This window comes from Strigops habroptila, chromosome 6 (genome assembly GCF_004027225.2).
Source record: "Strigops habroptila isolate Jane chromosome 6, bStrHab1.2.pri, whole genome shotgun sequence".
In the NCBI taxonomy this organism is placed as follows: Eukaryota; Metazoa; Chordata; class Aves; order Psittaciformes; family Psittacidae; genus Strigops; species Strigops habroptila.
The window spans coordinates 3,327,683-3,348,577 of record NC_044282.2 but is presented as its reverse complement, the minus strand read 5'-3'; the positions used below and the strand labels follow the sequence as shown (position 1 = coordinate 3,348,577).

Sequence of the window (20,895 nt, the reverse complement as noted above, 5' to 3'; positions counted from 1 at the left end):
CGTAATCCAGGAGTTTCAAAAAGTTACCAGAAGAACAGCTCTGTGGTAGCTTATGTGAATGTATTCATTAAATTAAGAAATTGGGTCAAAGCATGTATGTGTTTACACAGAAATAATGGGCTTAATAATATTATCATGCCAAGTGGCGCATTCAGATAAACGTATGCATGTAATGGCACTTGAACAGTTTCTAAAACTTTGATCAGTTGCCTTAAAAGTACCTTGCTAAGAATCACAAGTATTGTGCTTTATTTCATATGTAGGGAAATCGTGGCGTGCTGAAGTGATTCGTTGAAGGTCGCTTGGCAGACCGAGTTAAAGAATTCTGCTCTTCTGAGCCTCAAACCTGTGTTCTGTTAAACTGTTGGCAGAAAGCAGACTGCATCTTTGGCCTGAAGTGGTCACCAAGCCAGTAGCTGGAAATTGTAATATATTGAACTGTGTTTTCATTCTTTGATACTGGCACCAGTTAAACATGTAAGTTGAGCAATAACTGAAGTACATTCTTAAAATGAATTATCCATTCATATGATGAATGTCATGCTGACCTGTTTGCATATTTCCCACAATGATGAGTGTCATACTGACCTGTTTACATATTTCTCACAAAACTATTCTCTGTGATTAAAGCTTAAAGCTTAAAGACATGAATTTTTGAACAAATAGCCCTAAAGAAAGCCAGGTCTTTGGCAGGCTGTTTAGTAAAACCGTATTTTCCTTCATATTCTCCCCACTCATCTACGTTCACACTGTCCCTGTACATATGGCCAAACATTCACCATGGGAGAACTTTTTGTTTGAGAAGGCATGCCCACAAGCTCTTCCCCACTTTCCACTCATTGGAATGAAAGAGCAAATACTCCATAATTTTTACTCTCTTTGGGCTTTTAAATTTGACCATTTAAATCTTTATCTTTCATTGTTTTGGGTGAAAGTTTTGGTAGTTCCCTTTGAAGTTACCTGGTTGTCCTTCTAGTGTTTAGCTTCAGGAGCCTTTTCTGAACAATACCTAATATTCCTTCTTATGGACAATCCATGTCCTTGCAACCACTGAAGTGAGCTTTCAGGTATCATCAGAGCAGCTTTAACTGGTGCCAGGCATTGACTTTCTTGGTCCAAGAATGACTTTCTCTTATATTCTTTAACATCTTAATCGTGGTATAGCAAAGCTCTACAGAGACTGTATCTCCTGAGCCTGAAGTACTCTTGCTTGAGCATGATTTACATTATAGAAACATCATGAAAGAAGTCAAGATGGGCAATGCACACATTAGCATCAGTTTAATATTCTTGTGTCTTCTTGCTGGCATTGGTGTAGTTATGCATATTGAAAGCCTTCGCCTTTTTTGCCACATCTGGCAAAAAGTACTTTATTATCTGGCATTACCTACTGGTTGCAGCTGCACGAACTTCACCAAGATATTATTTTGCTGTTGACAAAGGCTGCCCTCAACACTTCAAACTTCATTGAATGCTGCAGCACTTGTCCTGCTGTTTGAAGTGGTGTTTGGAAGTGTCTCTGGGTTCAACCTTTGGGCAGGCCCAATGTGATATGAAGCTTCAGTATGAGGGCAGAGACTTCGCTGTGAGGGCAGTTACTTAATCCTTCTTTCATCTACTGATAAAGACAACTTCCCAAGGCCTCAGTAAGACATGCTGTCCTTCATACAGATCTTTACTGATCTATTTTTCAGGACAAAGGCACAGTTCAGACCTGTTCTGAGTTTCTTTCTGAGGTCGTCTTCAATTTCACTTGAGTCAGAAGATGAATTACAGATTAATATATAATTATTTTCTAAGCTACAGCCTATCATGACCAAGCTTCCCTCTGTAACTTTGTTGATAAAGCAAACTTTCAACTTTTTATGTTGATAAGCCAAGATGTTTAAAAAGCATCTCTCCTCCTCACAGTAGTGGCAGAAAGATGGGATAAGGTATATAGTCATAAAAAATCATGTGTTAGTATTTCTGTAACCATCAAGGTCTTTTCTCTTAGACTCCATGTGACCATCTATGACATCTCTGCAAAGTACCTCAATCCCTGAGGTTTGTCTTCAGAAGACATTTCATTCAGCTTCAAAGTCCAGGATCGTTCTTGAGGTCAGTGATCATTTTTTTAGGTCTGTTTCATAGACTCACACAGTGTGAAAATACTTATAAACAAGCACTCATGGCAGAAAGATAGCCTTTAGGATATTTTGTCTATATGTACATTCACAACCACCCTTTTACCCTTCTCCCTGCGATTATTTGGAAGTTTCCTAGTTCTAAGGCTGAGAAGCACAGTGGGTGTGGGGTGTATTTCTTTCTTTTAGACCAGCTCATGCATCATGATGGGAACATCTTGTGCTGGTATTGGTTGGGGTAGAGTTGATTTTTTCATAGTAGCTAGCATGGGACTGTGTTTTTGATTTGTGCTGAAAACAGTACTGATAATTCAGAGATGTTTTCATTATTGCTAAGCAGTGCTTACACAGAACCAAGGCCTTTTCTGCCTCTCACCCACCCCACCAGCAAGTAGCTTGGGGGTGCACAAGAAGCTGGAAGGGATGTTGTAGGGATGTTTATGCTCAGCGTATAAAGCTGGGGGAAGAAAGAAGGGAGGACGTTCGAGGTGATGGAGTTCGTCTTTCCAAGTAGCTGTTCCACATGACGGAGCCCTGCTGTCCTGCGGATGGCTGAACACCTGCCTGCCCATGGGAAGTGGTGAACGAGTTCCTTGTTTTGCTTTGCTTACGTGCACAGCTTTTGCTTTATTTATTAAACTGTCTTTATCTCAACCCACGAGTTTTCTCACTTTTACCCTTCTGAATCTCTCCCCCATCCCACCAGCGGGCAGTGAGTGAACGGCTGCATGGGGCTCAGTTGCTGGCTGGGGTTAAACCACAACAGTCAGGTTGTCTGCATATGTTATGAATAGTGTTGAGGAAAAAAAATATGACCTTGGAAACAAATGTGTCTATTTACTAATACATAACTCTGTAACTAAGCATGGCATTTTTAAAAGGAATAGTTGCAATTCAGTACCGTGTCTATCACATTATCTAACTGTACTAACTTTGCCTCACCCGTGGTATCATTCTTATCATGTCAGTTACATAAAATTAAGTAGGAGTGTGAAAACTAAGTGAAAAGAAACAACATTATATACACTTTTCAATTCACAGTTGTTTATTTCAAAACAAGTTACTTGTCAATTTAAAAAAAAAAATCTTATACACCTTTTTCCTACAATGAAATAATTATCTCCCAGTATTGAAATGGCTGAAGAAATAAAAAGTAAGTGTTACAGCCAAAATTGCATATTCTTATGATCTCAGCCAGAGAGGATTGTTGGTCTAAAGGACTGACTTAACTTCTTATTCTCCAACTACATCAAAGTACAGTCAGACAACTAGTCAAATCTCTGAGCTAAATAGAAGTAGTTTAAGATGTCAGCAAAGCACCAGAGAGTCATTTTCCTGTGTTTCTTATCCAATTAGTACATACTTAAACAAATTGGAAAATATGGTTGTGCAGCTATAAAGACAGTGAAGACTTGTGCTTTTGACATAGCTTTTCACTTGTCATTTCAGGGCATGTTGATCTTCTATTTAATTGTGGGTTCAGTTAGAAGCTTTGGTTTCAAATTTCCCCCTTGGTCACTTAGTTCAGTTCCTATGAATACAGGCAGAAGGGAGTTCACATAGTAAATATTTTTGCAAACTTTCCTTTCCAAGATTCTCTGACTGTCATAATGGATTTCTTTAGGGCCCTTTCGCTATTTTTAAGGAGGCCTGAAAGAACAGACTTAGTGGACCGGGAAAACTCTCTGGGATGTCTGAATGAGGACCAAAAGAGACCTGAGAACATGGGAAAGGCAAAGCTCCTGGCTTCTTGTAATGATGGAGAGCAGAGGAGCCCCCAAAGGAAGTAGCTCCCATGTGAGCGTGGACGTGATGAAGGTGCTCTTTGGTGCACAGATCCAGTGAGATTGCCACCGGAGACCACTGCTCATCCCTTCTGTGTTCTTTCCATCCTCCCCATGTGGGAGTTGGGCATCCAGGGGTTTCTGGTATCCTCGGTACAGTCTTCATGCTCTAAGCTATGGGAAAACTAGTCCTTCTTGCTCCTGTGTAGCTGGGTTCTTCCCTCCTTTGCTGGAGCTTGAGAGTGCCTTAAAGCCCAAGGTCTGTGTCACAGCGCTGAAACCACAGCGCTACTCCAGCTCAGTTTTCTGTGTCTCTCATACTCACCAGATCCTCAATGTGTCTCTTCCAGCTGGTGTGGCAGACTCCACCATCTCTGTTAACACTTATGTTTTCACAAGCTCCCAGTTCCAGACCTGAGGAGTCCTGATACAGAGATGCGGAAATGTTTGCAAAAGGTGTTGAACAAAATCAAAACTCCTTTGCTTCTCTCAACTGTTTTAACAGGGATTACTAATAAAAAAGACTCAATCAAAATTGTCTCTAATATTTGCTTTTTTATTATACTTCTGAAAGAGTAAATCATATCAACCCTGCATGTAATCTTCTATCTATCTACTTCAAAATGGAGGTCAAACACAGCAAAACAAGGTATCCATCAAGAGTGATGACTGTAGGTTAATACCTTTCTGTCAGGATGCCATATGGTGATTTGTGCTAATAGTAACATAGGAGAGGGGGAAAAGGGGGAAGTTCCTTAGGATGAGAATGAGCGTTGTGTGTTTGGACAGATACAGAAGTCAGCTTTTTTACTTCACAGGGGCAATACTGCACAACCTCGCCATGAAATTAAACTCACTACTAAACGAGTTATTCCTGCACTGTAGAATCTTTTGGGAAGTGTAAGCTGCTATAGCATCTCTAGTGACCTTTACTTCTATTTTCTGTGCAGGCAAAAGCACCTTTTGTGCTTCTCCTTGTAAGGACCAAGATAAGAAAAAGAAGATGCAGGTAAACTGTTGCCAGTTCTGCTGGAATGAACCATATATTTCTCAAAACCACCTCCTAGACCAGACAGTCTGGGACATGCTTTTTCCTGGATTATTCCTGGACCTATTGCTTAAAAATTGGATTATTGTTCTTTGTAAGTTTTTGCTTGTTTGTTTGTTTTTTTGTTGAACCTTCCAGGACTCATTGTTTAATCTCTAGAACTTGAACTCCTCCATCTAAAATATGGTACATTATCAGAACAAACTAGGGGATAATCATTCTGCTTTACTCAAGAATTTGAGATTTCAAAATCTGCCTTCATTTCAAATTGGGCAACAGCCAAATATTTTGAAGAAGTAAAACAGATTGATCAAAACATTTCAACTGTACTGTTTATCTTGAAAGACATTTTAGGATCTTAACATAAATTTGACCCAATATGTAATTTTTAAAAAGAAAATCCATGTTTTATTTCAGGAACATGTCAACATTTTGAGGCTCTTGGAACTACTTTCAGTATTTCTTAAAGGAAGTTTGCAGAAAGCAAACATGGTTTTGAAAACATTTTGTTTTCTCTTAGAAAATATCTCTGTTAAGATTATAGACAGGTATTCCCTTTGTTTATTCACTATACCTATGAACTGTCATGAAACTAGAAAGACTTGATTGTGGAAGCTTGGACAGAAAATGCAAAGCAAAACATCAGCTGAAGTAAAATGTTATTAGCTTGATTGAAGTCTGCCCTTAGAATTGTGTTAGTCCTTGCTCTGCATTTTCAGCTATATGCATCTGGTGTAGCAAGAAGGCATCATGCACTACCTTTTACTCATTTCTGAAGTGCTCAGTTGGAAAGGCATTTTCATTAGGCAGTTCTGTATGTGTGAACATGTGTCATCTAATCATGGGCACAAAGCTTAAAATATAATGCTGACTTCTGTATGGGCACCTTATATACTGTAAATATATTATAAAATATGTGTGTTATAAGCAAAGCGCCTAAGTTATGTTGTGCTCGGTATTCCAAATGATCAGATCAGATGTTCAAGCTTAAATATTCAGGATTTGGTTTTTTTAATTTCCAATGAGCTAATTAAAGCCATAGCTAAAATAATGCTTTACATCTCGAAGTAAAACATTTCCCTGCACAACACAGTGAATATGCCATTATTCAAGATGCTTGTACTAAAACATTAGAGGAAGTGATGTATGGTATCTCGATTCCTAGAAATGTGAACTGTCTTAAAAATATATGTACAACTTTTTGGTACCCTTAAAAATATTTGGTGTGCATTTTTTTGGTACTACACAGACATTTTCCTCATTATCTGAATTTAAACCTGACTTGCATCAAACCTATAGTCTGCCTCTCTTAGCTGCCTCCAGTAATTTTTTAGTAGGGTTATGTGTGGTGTGTGCGCTTAAGAAAACAACATTAGGTTGTGCTATCTGATCTTAACATGCTGTACTGTTGTGGTGAATTTCTTAATGTACCAGGGTGTCCATCAGGCCCCAGATACAACCACAAAGCCAAGCCAGTGACGCAAATCAGCAGCTGATATAAACAAGTTGACACAAACCAGAAACTGAGCTAGCAGCGAACCTCCGGAGATACTTCTTTTTTCTTCTTCTTCTTTTTTCTTTTTTTTTTTTTTTCCCCAATAAAGAGAAACTTTTCTCAGCAACTGAAATGCTTTTGCATTTGCCTCCAACTTCACAATTAACCTAAATTTGGTGCTGTAACATACAATTTATAAGAAAGAATGTGATACAACCTGCTTGCAATTAGTTTTATAGACAAACTGCGTGTCCTAAACTTAGCATGTTTGTTGATTTTTAAAAGTACCCTGATGACCTCTTTTCCTATTTATATGCCATTTAAGAATCTGTAAGAGTACTCATATCAGAGACCGTAGTGCTTTATTGAAAATCTGTAATCTTTTTTTCAGCTTTTTACTATTAGGTGATTAAATCCATATAATCACTTTCTTTACAGTTAGAAATCTCTCTCTCACTTTCCTTCTTTCTAGACTGTAAGTGCATATGTAGTACTTTATTGTTACTACTCAGTTCACACTCCTAAGCACAAGCATCATCTCACCCAGATTTCCACTGGGCACGCTTTGCTGGTGTAAACTGCGGCTACATAGTATATTAGTAGCACTACATATTGGTGCAGCTTCGAGTAGCAGAAGTGCTATATTTCACTTGGCGCCCTGTCCTGCTTTCCTCCTCCTTCTGGGCAAGCAAGATCTTCCAGCCCAGGTCCAGGTTTGTCTGTGTAACTGCATCTGCAGTGAGACTGTTGCCTTGTGCTGCTGTAGCATTGCAAACCACTTGCTTGACAGATGCAGCCAGGCCAGCAGGAGTGCAGCAGGGACGTGGTTAGAAATATCCACCTCCTCTTTTTTCCCAGAATAGTTACTGTCTATTTGGCTGTGTGTTTTCATAAAGTCATTCAAGTACTTTATTATGTGTGTCATTATTAAATGTGATTGTAATACTGTTTTCGAACAGCTTATGGCTTGTACTAAGTACAAGTACTTTCCCTTCTGGAAAGATGTGTTTTTAATTCTACATACTTATGTCTGAAAGCATAATACTCTGAACTTTATTTTATTCATCTCCAGGTTTTGATTTGATTTCTTTTAAAGAGTATGGCACAAGCGAAACAACAGAGACAACCTGATCTTAAAAGCTGACAATATTTACAGTTATGGAAATATGAGCTATATCAAGACTCCCCAATTTATTTCTGACTGACACTCTGCTTTGAATTACCTCAGTTTGATTAACCTTTATTTGCAAACTAGAATAATTGTATTTATGAAACTTACAGACTGTACATATATTAAGTAAGTAACACACATTTTAACAAGTTCTCTTGAAAAACAAAAATGTTGGCTGTCACATATGTAGTTGCAGTAGAAAATAATACTTGTCTCCTGCTAATGTGTCTCATCATGCTACAAATCTGTTCTTATTAAAGGGATAATAAATAGGATATAAAAGCTCTGCTCCTTAGGGCTTTTCATATCATATATCTAGGCCTGCTGGAAAATACAAGAAAAGTTGCCAGTCAGGCCTCCTGAAAGTGAATGTCTTCTTTTACGTCGTCCGGATAATACTGTAACAGGAAATTACTTCCGTATGTGGCATACACATGTGTTAGGAAGAGCAGGACATTTTTGTGTCTATTAATAGAGAAATGTCATCTACTGGGTATTATAATTTACTGAATAGTCCCCAAGGTTAGTTAGAAAATGCTAGCTGTTGTTGCAATTATGACCTTTTGCAAAACTGCTTTTAATGCACTTTCCACAAAATTTAGTCTTCTGACAGAAGGTGGGTTGATATACAAAAATAAGGAAACTGCAGTTCATTTGTCTTTTTTTCTGATTACTTTTATCCACCAAATAAATTACAGATGATGTTGACTGCATTTTTCTAGTCATTTGTCATTATTGTCCCTTGATCCTAATGTAATATGGAAGATGGTGATAAACTGGTATTTTTAGAGGCAAATGTGGAGTGTCGGGAGGGTCTGTAGACTGAGACACTGACATTTTTAATTTGCCCCCCAACTTCTGATGTTTTATTATCAACTTAAAAAAACCCCAACCAACAAACAAAACCACAAGAAACCAAAATCTGTGCTTAGCTCTGTTCAGCTTTAGGAAAGGGTTGCAGGGATTAAAATTCATATTTAAAGACTATGTATTGAAGTTCCAAAACCTACTCTCTTCTGCCTAAGCACAGATTCTGCCTGCTGCTCAGTTCATTACAGTATTAATACTACACAGTGTAGTACCCCCTATGTATGTACTGTATAAAGTAATAAATAATATTATCCTCACTGTCTTACTGCTTTTAGCTCTGGATTTTACATTTTATCTGTTGTAAGAAGAGCTGTTGCAATCTGGGGAACTACCATTCATGAATCACTGTGGAAGGGAACATTTCCATGTGTGTGGAGTCAGGATCCTGTGTCAGACTGAGGGGGATTCTCATCTTCTGGGCCTGCAGTTGCAGTTTAACTCTGAAACCATGTTACTTTTAATTGGTGATAACAGCAGCAGAGCACTTCTCATAGACAAGGTTCTCAAGCAAAAGTGGCTCAAGCAAAATCCACATTAATGAGTGCTGGCAGCCCTGCAATGTGCATGTTCAGCCCCATTCTGCATGGTCCCTATCTATACTCCTTGCAGCTGAAAGGAGAGGTTGTGTTGCTGGTGGTGACAGGGTGGGGTATGGAGCCTAGGGAGGTTGCTCTGACTCCTCTATGTTCAGTTTTGCCTACAGTGATGAAGAAACTTGAGTTGTCCTGACTTATAACAATGAGACAGCCACATCCCTCATGAAGTCCGTCTTCTCCAAGAGCTCTGCTGGGGATGTTGGTTTGAATGTGGAAATCCCCTAGAAAGGAAGACAAAGAAGTGACAGTCTAACGATGAGTCTTAAAAACCGCACTGCTGGCAAGCTCCAGTAGATGGGTGGAGGGGAGGCTAAAAGATTTTATCTACACTGTCTTTAGACAGTTGCCCTCAGGACAGTATGTCTGGTCATTAAGGACAGCAGACCTCCAAATGCAATTCTGAAGTCAGCGGAGGTACAGTCAGTGGGCTGTTAGGTACATCCCTGCATTAACTGGCACGACCAACACACCACCTGCAAACAGCTCTTACAGAGAAGGTGGATGGGCTGCAGAGGATGTCATGCTTAAGGCCTTAATTGCAGAAGCCTGTCACAGCTTGTGTTGGCTTATCCAGTGGAGTGCTCAGGCAGGAAGCTTAGAAAAGGCAGAAGAACAGAGATAATGTTTTTACTGTACTAGGGACTTACTGTGGAGCCAGCAAAGAAAGAGGAAAGCATGCTGCATGGAAGGCATGATCCCATGAAGGAGAAACCCTTTGCAGAATCCAGGATGGGTTTGGACTGGATTTCTTGTCTCCTGAGAGTCCTATGACCTCACCTGAAAGAATGCCCAAAATGTTTAAAAATCATCTACACCAAGGAGATGCATGCAGATAATGCCTCACCCTCATATGTTCTTGAAGGACAAATTGTAATGCCAGACTCCCCAGAGGGTGAAAGGATAATGAATATGCTGTCAGCCATTGTCTTGAAGGCCTACGAAGATTGGCCTGGGGGACATATGGAAAACCTATGTACAGGAAATATTCTAGCGAAGGCAGGCGAAGTCTGCATGCAGTTCCACAGCCTTCAGGGGCCAGGGGAAAACTGACAGTATGCAGGCCTAATGTGACTGTGTCTAAATACAGTTTGAATAGTCTCCAGCTGAAAGGACCTTATCAGGAATGTCTGACAGGATTTGTTACAGGCTGCGATATATGCTGCTGCGGTCTTGCACCAGGGACATTATTAAGATGACAGATGATGCTGTTAAAGTGGCAGTCTGTAACCTTGTTACAAAAAGGTCTTTAGAGCTGTATTTTTGTCTGGAACTTTTATAAAGTGACAGAAAAAATGTACATTGTAAAAATCCAAAGGCATGCTTGTGGAGTGCAAACAATGTCAAATGTGAACATGAGCAAGAGAGAAATGAAGGAAATGGAACAGTGGGAGAGTAGAGAGAAGGGAAAGGCGCTACATGGAAACAGAGGTAAATGTTTCAGAAATCTAATTTGAAAATCATCATCCAATCCCACATTTTTGCAAATCTGGTCAAAAACATCTGAAACTGTGGACTCTAAAACCTTGAGGTAGAAATGTTTAAAGGCTTTCTTGTAATCTGTACTAATCTGTACTCATCAGTGTTTCTGAGGAATACAAGTTACTGTAGAACAACATTTCTGCTGTATTGACATGTTTTGTTCTGACCAGAGCTAAAAAATATGAGTGGAGTGAAATTAAAATTGTATGAAATATGTAACGATTGGAATTTAGTGTACAAACTCATTAGATTTAAGACATTTTAGGTAAAATGGTAAGTGAGATAGTTGTATATTTTTATATCTTCTCTCATGATAGAAACCTCAGGATATGCTAACGGCATTTTAAGGTGGATTGAAAATAAAGACAGAATTGAAATTTAATATGTGGAATGGATTCCCACAAGGGAAAAGAATCTAGAAATAATGAGGATTCAAGACAGTATAAAATTACAACATGTATAAAAAAACAACCTTAGTGAGATTTAGAAAGTTATAAAGAGAGATAATTTTTGCACTTTTGAATCTATAGCAGAACTACTAAGCACTGCTGCAAATAGGATAGAAACATGGCTCGTACTCTGACCACCTTTGCTGATCTAGTATGTCAGTTCCTGTGTTCTATGTTCCTCCTCCAAAATCTCCTTATGGCTGAAAGAAAGTGTATCAAATTGCTTGAACATTAGCAACAATGAGAAAGCTCTTTAGAATTTTAAGGAACTGCCTTTAAAACTGTATTAACCTGGTGGTGCTATCTTTTCACTTTCAGTGGGAACTGGACAGGGTAGAAGCTTTACTGCAGTTCTCCACAGCCTGTGCCAGCTTCTTTAGTGGGTGATTCAAGCTCAGCTTAGTTTTTTTCTAAAAGATACATAGTTCTCTTAAGACCTAACCTAGCTTCTTTTCTGAGAGATTTCATGTTCATATTTTACAGTCTAAGAAAACAGTCCTAACTGAGCCGTTGGTGTGGGTGCCATCAAGAAGCCATGGGAAGATGCAGTTCTGTGGAAGAACAGGTATCTACAGGATTACACAGGAAACCTGCAGGATATATTATTTTCTTTTCTTTTTTTTTTTTTTTTTTAATGCCAAGCTGTTGCTGTATTTTAAAACAAATTATTTTTTTTAAAATGATGTAGAATGATGAATAAGGATAATGAGATTACCAGAGCTCAGCTGTGAAAATATTGAATTAAGAAATTGTGTAACATGCCTCCTGTAACAGTCAGTTTATCCGCAGAGATGAGAGAGGTAAATGTGATATCCAACTTCAGAAGTCCATGGGTTCTCTAGCAACCTACAGACCGTAAGTCCAGTTCCTTTACCATTCAAGTCTTTATAAATTATAATAATGAATATATGTAATAGCCAAGTACATAGATAAAAAGTTAACATGACTTTTGTAGAGGGAAGTCACTCTTACTCATGTATAGTGGTTCTTCGAAAGAGTCAACAGCACGTGGGTGAGGGTGGTCTAGCGAGTCAAGAGTACTTGGATTTCCAAAAACTATTCACAAAGTCCTTCACAATGGGTTGTGGAAAGGCCAAACTTATAGAGGAGAAAATGAAAAATATTCTTTCAAGGATAAATTACTCTTTAAAAGACAAGTAAGTTTTCATAGTAGTGGGAGGTTTCCATCGGATTCTCACGAGGATGCGTGCTGGGAAATGTGTTCAGCTATTCATAAAAAGACTGAAAAAAGTGGTGGAACAAGGATATGAAGAAATTTTCTAATAATCAAAACCCATTCAGGATGGCCAAAATTAGGGCTAGTGGCCAAAGGATTTATTAATCATTAGTAAGTGAGTAAAAAGGTGATGCTTGAGTCTTATAACTGATATCATACAAGGGGCAGGGGGAGACAATTATGTGTGCAAAGCAATGGACTTTAAAATGAGCTGTTACTTTTAAGGAAAGACATCCTGGACTCCTTGGGCAGGCCTCTGAAAACATCAGCTCACATATTGCCAGCCAAAACCATGAAAAGAGTGAGGGAAGGAACAGAGAGCAAAATAAAGAGAGTCATTACACCACTAAATAAATCCAGGATATGCTCACATCTTGAAAATTACATGCAGTTCGGTTACCCCATTCCAGAAAGTAAATATTAGTATATAAAGTATAAAAATGCTGGTCAAAAGTACAGAACAGAGTGAGTTAATAGATGAGGAGAGGCCCCTTTGATGTGGAAAAAGATCAGAGGTGAGGTCTGATCACGGGGAAGGTGAATAAGGAATGATTACACACTTTGTAACATGGGAACTCCGAAAGCAAAACAAAGGAAGCTCTTTTTCACACAATGCATAGTTAAGTTGTTGGATTCATCACCCCAAGATCTTGAGGCCAAAAATGCGATTGTTTTCAAAATGAAATTAAAAAACAGACATAGGATGGATTCATATTGCCAGTAAACATGATAACCTAAATATGCTTTGTGTCTCAGATGGTCCCTTACCAGATTGCCAAAATCCTTTCTAGAGGAAGGATCACTCTGTTTGTCTGTTTTACACTCTTTCTCCAAGCATCTGCTGTTGGCTGTTGTCAGCATTACTTTTGGCACCAGTGTAGCCACTCTACTTCTGTATTCTCTTGCTGTTAATCAGAATTGAATACCTTTTCGAGTTTTTAAGCTTTTAATCAAGGATTTAAAATCTACAGTTCAGAGTGGTTGAGGTTTTTATACTGCATGATAAAACTTGAAGGATATTGCTTATCAGAAAAGGTGACCATGCAGCCTGTAAAAATCCAGCTCGCTTAAGCTATGACAAGGTAAAGACATGAACTCCAGTTTGAAAACATTCTCTTTTATTTGTTTGTTAAAGTATGTTTTGTGTGTAGAGACCTGTATATAGAGTTGGAAAGGTTTCCATATAGTGTTCATCAATAGTTAATGCTTGTTGTAGCCATGTCAGATAAACAGTGTTGTTTCACTTTGTGTTTATGTGTGTCTTCAACTGATGTGTCCCACTTAGAAATAGGCCAATTTCAAAGGTTTTAAGGCTCAGATGAGTTTGTGTAATGATCCCTATTTGAGCTGGAGATCTTCAGAGAGCAGGCACTCTCATGAGACTGCTGGTATTTCCTGTTTCTCATCAGACCAGAAATACAGTAGCAAAGGAAGAGCTTTTCTCTTAGCGCTGTATGATATTTGAGCTTCTGCCTGAATCTAGGAAGTGCCACAGTACATAAAACTGAAAGAAAACAAACAAGCAAATTTAGTGTAACCTTTTCAAACCACAGAAAAGGTTCATATTTGGGTTGTGTTTGGACAGCAGTGGTTCACCCCTCCCTAGACTTTTGATACATTTTTGTGCAGAGTTAAGGAACTAAGGTGACATTTTTTGAAGTGAACTACACGGTTTTTGTAAATCTGTCTGCTATGTAGCTCTGACATAAGTGTTTTATATTGTAAAGACAGTGGTATTGTACAGTGGTACTCAACAAACTAATCATAGTGTAACGCTTCCTTGTAGGACTAAAAGTATTTGTCTAAAAATATCTTTTGATGAGATATGCGTTATATTAAAATAGGGTCTCATTGATTTTCTTGAAAGCTATCTAGTGATTTCTTTTATAAAATTTGTGATTGCAGATATAAATTGATATATATGTATATTTTAAACCCAAAAGGTCAAACATCAGTTTCAGGCAGTTCCAACGTAGGCAAGTTAGAACCAGCACAGAAGATTTCTATTGATGTAGAGGATAAACAGAGACACAGAGTGACTAAGTGTGCGTTTGTATCCTTCCAATACTTGTGCATACACATTTTACATTTTAGCAATTTAAAAAATTCACTTTAAAATATTTGTAATTTTTTTGTATTTTTTTAAATACTAGTCTGTCTTAATGGTGTGTTTGTGTGTGTAGATTTTATTTATAATATAATACAATAAAAATTAACTCTCTCTATAAAATAATGCTGAGGAGAAGGTGATTTTGTCTTGTTATATTTCAAATATATTCCAGCTGCATGAGGCTTTGGCTGTTATTTTCACCTTGCTGACCACGTGATTTTGCTGTGGTGAATATGTGCGTAAATGAGGTTTTTCTTGTGGATTTCCTGCAGATACTGGGAAGTTGCAGATTATGTAAAGGTAGCAAGACATTTTATTATTCCGGACGTCAAGAGATGTAGAAAGCTTCTGAAATGTTTTGTTTAAAATATTCCTCTTTTGTTGTATGAGAGGAAAACCTACTGTAAGTGCCCAAAACACAGTACCTAATTATCCTATCATCTGTGGTGCGTTGCTATGCTGTAAAGCCATTTCCTGTGAATAAATCAGTAACAGAAGCAAACTGTTGCCTCTACCTCTAATTTGAGAAATTTTAGAAACTCTGCTCAAGATCTTTTCCTAAAGAAAACTTAAGTGATATATACATGTCCTCAAAATTCTATTTTTTTTTTTTGTATTGTACTTGTTTTACAAGATTGGATTTTTTTTTTTTTTCTACTCACAATTGGTTCTGGGAACATTTTCAAATTTGGGTGAAACAGATACGTCATAATCACACTCAGTCGTCAGACAGCAAAAGTTTGCCATACTGAGCAAAGCTACTTTTGGTTGCCTAAATGGTAAAACTTTTTTGGCTTGAAGAAGCTAATTCAGTGCAGTAAGTAAGTTTATGGGAAATGGCTAGTCAATCTAGAGAAGTTGAATGTACTTCACCATCTGGAGGTGGTCCCACCCTTGCTTTAAGCTGCTTCTCTGATGAATATAGAATTTGCACTGGCCCTGGCTATACCCATCTGTTACCTGATCTTTTTCAGTCAATTTCTCTTGGTGAATTCAGATCACTGAATTAGTAACACATCTCCTTCTGCAGTGTTCCTGGGAATGGAGTGCATCAAAATGAGATTCAAAACTTGTAATACTTTAAGAATACAACTGCCTAAAATCAACAGCCAGCTGCAGAAGACTAACAAAATGGTAGGAATGCTAGAAAAGGAACAGCTGAGGATGAACACCCTTCTCGATTGTTTCCTTTCCCCAGAGGTATTCTTCTCTGCGCTTTAAAAAGGATCTTTCTATTCTGCAGAGGTGCAAAACTCAGAGCATTGTCCTAAGATCTTGCTTTAAAAAACTCCTAGACATGACTCATTCTTTTCAGATACAGCCAGAGGCACAGCTGGTAGTGCCCATCTTTTGTACTATACGCTACTTAGAGCACTTCTACAAGAAGTTGTTTTGATCAGTGATTTTCTCAGCCTGAAGGCTTTTATACAGACAACTTTCTCCACTTTTAATAAATCTTAATCAGAGACTACAGAATAGTAAATTAGAATATTTTTCATTGTGCTTATTGAAAGTGTGCAGGAAAAAGTCAAGAATCACTGGGTCAGGAAGAAAATCGAGGAATCAGGAATCTTTTGACATGTGCTACTTACTGAATTTTTTCAGGAGCAAATACTTGTGGTCTTTAGTGACTGTTCTGAGCATCACTGTTGTCTTTCACATGGAAGAATTATTTAGTAAAATTCTAAAGCAGTCTCAAGTGATAGCGAGGGTGGTGCTGCACAGAAGACAATATGGTGAGTGTAGTAGCTTATAGGGTATAACATATAGAGCATGGGTAGGAGCTCCACTCCAGATCCCCTCTTTGAATAGAAGGCAGCTTTGCTACCACATTTGTAGGGACCCCAGTGCTCCAGGTGTGTTTTATGAATGGTTTGAGAATACCTATCAGACTGGTCACCTCACACATTTTAGCAGAAATATGTAGCTTCTGAATCCTGGAATTGATCCAGGCATTGAATTGTCCAGTTCATTGAGACTTGGAAAATTCTCATAATCCTCAGAAGAACTCAGAGGACTCTAGTGGAAAGCATGAAGAGTGGGGTGTATCTGGGTTTGAGAATCAGCTTTAAGTACATAATCACCATCTAAATCTTAGGTGCATGCTAGGGACCTAAGTTGTCTGCTGCATCTGGTCTACAAAGCCATTTTGACTTGCTGCTTTGCTTTTTTTCTCAGTCTGTTCTGTTCCACCTCTGTTCTGTTCTTTCCATTTAGGATGGAATACTTCAAGGACTTAGGAAAATCATTAGATCTGTGCACACATGTTAAGTTACTGTTTGAAATCAAAGATGCCTGTATGTTCTTGCAGAACTAGGTCTCTACATTGCATTGATTTTATGTCATAACTTCAAATTTATTAGTTAGAATACATGTTCCGTAGGTTAAATTGCTATATCAACATATCATGAGTGCACCGCTGAACAGTACTTTCACTTCTAGTGGTTTTAAGGTGGACTCATTTCCTGCAATACTACAGGAATGTGAGGTTTTTAGAGGGGGAATTCTGAACAGGTTTGAGCCATGTGAAACCATAACCAGGTATCTAATCAAACTAACATTAAGACTTCTCTGTAAGTTCTCTAATGTGAATCCAGGTGCTCTGAAACAGAGAATACATTGCTGATTACCTGATAATCCTTTGTAGACTTTTAGACTGGCCTTCATGGGAGAAAGTGCCACATAGTTACTAATTTTAGGGCAGAAGGAAATCACATAGAAGTTCCTGGAGTAAAATACAAAAATGCTGAAAGCAAAACTAAGGAAGGATGAGATGAAGGAATGCTCCAAGTGTGATTAGTGGTGTTTTTGCATTTATGTGTGTATGTAGAGAAAGGATAAGAGAGAAAGACCAGTGCAGAGAGAGGAGCAAGAACATCAAGTCACTGGTGAAGTTAAAAGCACAAGATGTGTATTTTTAGTGTTCTTGGAAGAGTTTTTTCCCAGATCATCAGTTTGCAACATATATAAAACCTTGGTAAGAGCAGCAAGCTGTACCCACACCCAGATGATCCACCTCTGGAAACTGGGATTGAATAGAAGGATTTCCTGGAATGAAATATGGAGAAATGTTGACCAAAACATTAATAAATGACTGCCATGTAGTTATCAAACATACATCAGTTGTCAAAGTCATCACGAGCCCTGTAAGCTAATTAAAATGGTTAGTATACATTTTTATTCTTTTTATGGTAAGTGAGGAGACAGTAATACAATAAAGGGAAGATGTGCCAGAGTGAGGTCTAGAGTTCAAGCAAAATACTTCAGTGGGTAGTCTGTTAGCCTCAGCTTGTTCTGCAGTAGCGCTGAAGATATTTCTAAATCAACAAATCCACCCACAACATGATGAAAAGAGAAAAAAATAGAGAGGAGCAGGGGGGAGGTCTAGCGTGGGGCAGGGATATAGGAGATCTAGTTTGTGTTCCCATCTATCTCATTAGCTTTCAGTTGACAATAGAGGGAGAAGGCAAAGAATTTTCTCACTTTCCCTGCTTACACCTTTGACACATCTACTTATGATAACTTGTCTACAGTTCACACTGAAATAAACTGAATATCCATGCTGCTATTATGGTGGTCAGCAAGCATGTGTGCTCACATTGAGCCTGTTCAGCTGCAGGTATGCCTGTAACCCCAGAAGCACCCTTACTTCAGGTTGTGCAGCAGTTCCTTATGGCTCTGGTAAGAGGGACCCCATGACAATACGGCATCTCTGCAGCGCAGCTGAAATCCAGAGGGGCAGTGGGGCATGGCAGACCATGGCACAGCACGTCTGCCCAATCCACACCTCAAATTGTGTGCCAGAGTCCTCATGAATGGGTGGCATAAGCCTGATTTCCCTGATTTGGAGGTGTTCCCTGAAATAACCCAAAGTTTGCTCAGCTGTTCATACTAAAAAATGTGCAAGGCATGCCTGCAAATGATCACAGACACAGGCCTGTACTTGCGGTGCAGTTAAGATGTAGCCATATGGACTAGCAAAGCAGGGGCAAGTAGGCAGTATGGCTCTGTATCTACTAAATAATAGTATGCTGCATAATAACATTTCCTTCAGTACACACATTTCTAATCTTTTCTTTTAAAGGAGTAAGGCAATGAACTCTGGTTTCTATACTGTAATATCGCTTTTTAGATATTTATTTTGAAATCTTCTAAACTTTTAAATTTCCAGGAAATAGTTACTTCACTACTACAGAGTTACTAGCTGTTATTGCACATCTTGGCCTGTTTCCACAAAAATGGGAAAATAACTTTACCAGATGCTGACGAGTCTTTTGTACAGTGGGAGCAAGTCTATATGAAATAATGAAGCAACATGAAGAATGACACCAGCAAAAAGCGTTTCCTTAAGAAAATACTGAGACTCTTCCTTAGGGTTCAAAACTTAAATACACATTTTTCCACTGCTCTGCTATGAAAAGAATCCTCTGTTCAAACCAGGTGACTATAATGTTTAAAGGTACAGTTACCAAGTAGTTAAATATGAACTAAATTATTTTTGCTGTTGCCGACTATGAAATGGAGGATTGCACCTTTCTTCTCTGCTTTCTTTGCTTTCTATTCCCAGTTTTTCAAAACAAAATTAGCTTCTCATGATTACTTTCTGGAAGAGGTAAAATGGCAACAACAGTGCCGCTATTGGTACTGAAAGATTTGCAAAACATGTATAAGGGAATACTGGATCAGAGGATTAAATCCTTAATTATCAATCAGTGGGATTTTACAATCCCATTTCACACAATCCATATAATAATTGTGTAACACAACAGAATTTGACACACTTTGTGCAATTACTAGTTTATTCTGGCTAAGTAATTTCTGATAATAAATTTAAATTAAAGGTAGTACACCAGGCTTTTTAACTATTATCTCTACAAAGGAGTTTTTTGTTTTTAATGTCCTGCTACCATCATTTGAAACTGCTTTTTCCCAAGTTTCTTTAATCTCTTACCGAAACTCAGTCTGGATTTTAATGGTTATGTCAAAAACCTTTCACATTAGTCTATAAGATGATGTTTGAACACCCAAGAGCTATAATGATCTACAGAATTTTGTGACAGTGAGTCTGAATGGAGCTATACAAGTGAATGTCAAAACTGTATTTTAAAAGATTGCACAACTACTAGCAGTGGTAGTAAGCAAAGCACGGTAACTATCTGACAGTGGAACAACTGGGAAAAAAGAGAAGACGACACACAATCACCTTGAATTTACACAGCATATGATCATGACTTCTCTAGGTTACCTGGATTGGTATCTGAACGTATCTTCTAAAGTTGTCAGTCTCTAGGCAGAACGACATTACCATCCCAAGTCTGTCCTAAGCGTATGTGTGAGTGGTATTGTATGACAAGCCCAGCTCCTTGAGATAATTGGAGCCAGCCTGGAAAAAAACACTGTCAGTGGAAAAGGAAGTTATGCTAAAGCACATCTTAAGTGCCACTGCTACTTAATACACACATAATTAGAAATACTATAAATAGAGTACACAAGTTAGTCTTCTGGTTGCTTCAGCTGTAGCAGAAACCTTTACAGGGCATGACTGTGTAAGGCCCCTCTTGTACAGCCATATGATGAAGGAAAGACTTGGACGTGACCTATTCATCAGCATGCTGACATTTGTATCACAAGGTTAGAGTAATGTGAGATAGAGGATAACTTATGTAATGAACTTTTGAAAACCATTTTAGAAGTGATTCCAAGAGGTTGGCTTTTTTGTTATGGATAATCTGAGGTTGGGTCTGTTTGGGAATTTGAGCAGTGGTCCCAAATATGTTATTTGCTCCTCTTGCAGACAAGCACCTTAGGAAAAGAGTGGGAAGATGAGAGTGGGAAATATTTGGAAGATGAATAACTGAGCATGGAAAAAGAGTCTTGGAGAGTAATAGTTCTTCCCTCCTCCTGAAATGCTTTTCCCATGACCATCAAAATTAATAAGAAGCTATGATTTCTCTGTGTTTCATCTACAAGACTTGAACATTTTGTTGTAGGCTGCATTATTACGAAATAGGTTACTTTTTGATTTTTCTTCAGATTCCTAGTAAAAATGGAATAAAAAATCTAATCAACAAATCTTGGGAGACACCACAAAATAGAACCCCCTTCTGTTTCACTGCACAGGAGTTTGGGTTTTTTTGTTTTGCTTTTGCTGTCTTGCTTTAACCACTTTTGCTTTCCGTTATTTAATACACAATTTATACTGTGCAAAGCAGAATATATTTCTAATTACTTTCATTTATCTCAGTGTAACCACATACAAAGTCATAAACACATTATAATCTTTAAACCTGTTTGTTAAAACCTATTTGTTAAAGCAAGTAGTTAACAACCTAGTTGTTAAAATACACTATATAATTTCCTTTCTTTTAATGATCAGTAATTAAATATAGCACAGTTACAACATCAAACATCTGAATAATAAACTGAGATCTAAATTAGTAAACTAAATCATACAAAAACATGGAAACATCTGTCTCCCGTTGTATAAATCATACTTGCTTTGGAAAAAGAGTCATCAAATCTTAAATTAG

At 38.1% G+C, this 20,895-nt stretch overlaps 2 long non-coding RNA genes across 2 annotated transcripts; both read left to right on the top strand.

Annotated features, from left to right (window-relative positions):
- The first annotated feature begins 278 nt into the window (after window positions 1-278).
- Window positions 279-6,498, top strand: LOC115609471. Its single transcript, XR_003991867.1, has 3 exons — window positions 279-477; window positions 1,997-2,100; window positions 4,861-6,498. It is a non-coding gene; the product is annotated as an uncharacterized LOC115609471 (long non-coding RNA).
- Window positions 6,499-11,498: 5,000 nt separating this feature from the next.
- On the top strand, window positions 11,499-14,867 carry LOC115609470. The gene is made up of 3 exons (XR_003991866.1): window positions 11,499-11,583; window positions 11,808-11,873; window positions 14,638-14,867. It is a non-coding gene; the product is annotated as an uncharacterized LOC115609470 (long non-coding RNA).
- Window positions 14,868-20,895: the final 6,028 nt, after the last annotated feature.